Source organism: Carassius gibelio, chromosome B18 (genome assembly GCF_023724105.1).
Source record: "Carassius gibelio isolate Cgi1373 ecotype wild population from Czech Republic chromosome B18, carGib1.2-hapl.c, whole genome shotgun sequence".
Classification (NCBI taxonomy): Eukaryota; Metazoa; Chordata; class Actinopteri; order Cypriniformes; family Cyprinidae; genus Carassius; species Carassius gibelio.
Genome location: NC_068413.1, coordinates 15,215,009 through 15,217,486, shown reverse-complemented (window position 1 = coordinate 15,217,486; position 2,478 = coordinate 15,215,009). Strand labels below are relative to the sequence as shown.

Sequence of the window (2,478 nt, the reverse complement as noted above, 5' to 3'; positions counted from 1 at the left end):
GGTTAAACTGAATGTATGTTTGTCTCCTAAAGGAAACGGCATTGTGTAAGTAAAGACTAGCATAATTATTTTGAGGCTGTTGAAGTGGTAACTGTTAAAAGTATGTTTTACATGTAATATTTCAGACTTGTCCAGCTCCTGTCTTCATTGTCCTCGCGCTGAGAGTTAAAGACACAGAAGCTGTTTGTGTGAGGAGTCACAGACCTGTGTGAGGATGAGGAGGATGTGTTCTTCTGAAGAGAGGGACAGACGGTTTAAGGAGAGTAAACTTCAGAATAACATCAAGTTATCTTTATTTTTACTAAGACTAAAATAATGTTGTTGTTTTTTTAGATGTTGCAATCCAGAGACAAGATAACTTCATTCTTTTGAGACCGATGTAAGTTAAGTTATTATTACTTTTTTTTTTTTTTTAGAAAATTAATGTTTATGTTGTGTCCTGCCTGTTAACTTCACATTTTGATGCAAAAACAGTGATTTTATATATATATATATATAATGTCTGTATGTGTGTATATATGTGTGTGTATATATGTGTATGTATATGTTAATATTTTATTGAAACCATTGATGTCCCTCTTTGCCGAACTCAAACTAACTGGAGTTAAGGACACACAAGTCTGCTTGTGTGAGGAGGTGGTTTTCTCAGCTTCTTCTGAAGAGAGGGAAAGATCGTTTAAGGCAAGTAAACTTCATAATTTCATGTTATCAGTTGTTGTTGTGTTTTACTAAGAGTAAAATAATATTTGTTTTTGTAGATGTTAAAAGCAAGAGACATGGGAGAGCATCATTCCTTTGAGATTTTATGTAAGTTATTTTTAGAAAATAAATTTTTCTGTTGTCTCCTGCCGGTTTACTTCACATTTTGATGCAACAACAGTGTGATTACGTGCTCATTTCATTAAGACCATTGATGTCTGTGTTTTTTATTGCAGAAATCAAACCAAGTTTGGAGTTGTCTTGTCTGATTTGGAGAGTCATTATTCTTGGTCTTCGCTCTTAGAGGTAAAGTTCACACAAAAAATAATTTACTTGCCCTCAAGTCATTCCAAACCTATAAGACTTTTGTCTGTCTTTACAACATAAATTAATATATTTTTAGTTTTCTCATAATATTTGTTAATCCATTTATAGTTTAGATAATCAGTATTTTCAAGCTTCATAAATATAGAGTTATTGTAGAAGTAAATTCTGATATTTATATATGAATACATCTTAAATTATATGATAGCAAACATGTATGTTCAAAATAAAATACTGGTCTCCCAGACCAGCAATGGAGGACACAAAAAGAGAATATTAAATATATTCATATGTTTTCCAAAAAATGAGCAGAGTTTGTATGAGTCATGGGGAAAAACATGGGGAGAGTAAATTATGAACATTTTAATTATTTGGTGAACTAACGGTTTGAAGAGCAGCCCTCCATGTACATGAATATTGTGAGGTATGTGAATGTCATGTCTGTTTTAATGTTTCAGTAAAGAAGCTTTCTGAAAGCGATATTTATTCAAACAATATCGCATGTCCTCACACTAGTGCTGCCATTATAGACTTCATGAGAGCTGTGATAGACAGACATTAAACAACCACACAAAGTGTTGAAACTTTAAAACCGATTATTTACCTATTCTTACGGATGTGAATACACCTCTACCTGAAAATCGATAGTTTAATTAAATGTTTAATTTTTTCAAATGTGTTTCTCTTAGGCCACTGATGAAGAGCAGGCGGTGACTGGGATGAATGCTGGTCAGAGAGGAGAATCTTCTTTCCCCTAAACAGCGGTGGTTTTAAAGGAGGACGCTGCCCTGGATGATGTAGAAGATGTCACATGCTGTGCAGATGGGGCTTCTTCATGACTACATCAGTTATGCTAAAGAGATCATGAAAATTGACCGTGATGCATGATCTGTATTCATGGACTATGAAACAAACTGTAAGTGTATAATTTGTTAAAAAAAAAAAAAAGTTAAATGCTTTTTCTGTGTTGTTTAGTAGAAGAGTTTACACTCTGTCATTCATACACCTGCTCACATTCTTTCACACACACACACACACACACACACACACACACACACACACACACACACACACACACACACACACACACACACACACACACACACATGCGTCTGTTAAATGTTATAATTTTAAAGTTAATGTTGTGATTTATTTGTGTACTAACTGTCATGCCAGAATAGTTGGAAAATAACCTAACTAATTGTAAATTTATTGTATGTGTTTTCGTATATTTTTATACAATATATACAATTGAACAAAGTCCAATTTGATCTTAAGTTATATTCATCAAATGTTCAATGCTTTGTTTATGAACTCTGTAGCTGTTAATGCCATCCTTTTCTGCATTTAACTTAGCTATCGGCACGTAAGCACATCAAGTAAACAACATGCGATGTTGTCATCAAACTGCACTTTCCACATGTACAGCTTAAAAAAAAAAAAAGACGACAAAGT

General features: G+C 33.4%; 1 long non-coding RNA gene across 1 annotated transcript; it reads left to right on the top strand.

Annotated features, from left to right (window-relative positions):
* The first annotated feature begins 756 nt into the window (after nt 1-756).
* LOC127977684 (uncharacterized) lies at nt 757-2,122 on the top strand. Its single transcript, XR_008158289.1, has 3 exons — nt 757-807; nt 936-1,005; nt 1,713-2,122. It is a non-coding gene; the product is annotated as an uncharacterized LOC127977684 (long non-coding RNA).
* Nucleotides 2,123-2,478: the final 356 nt, after the last annotated feature.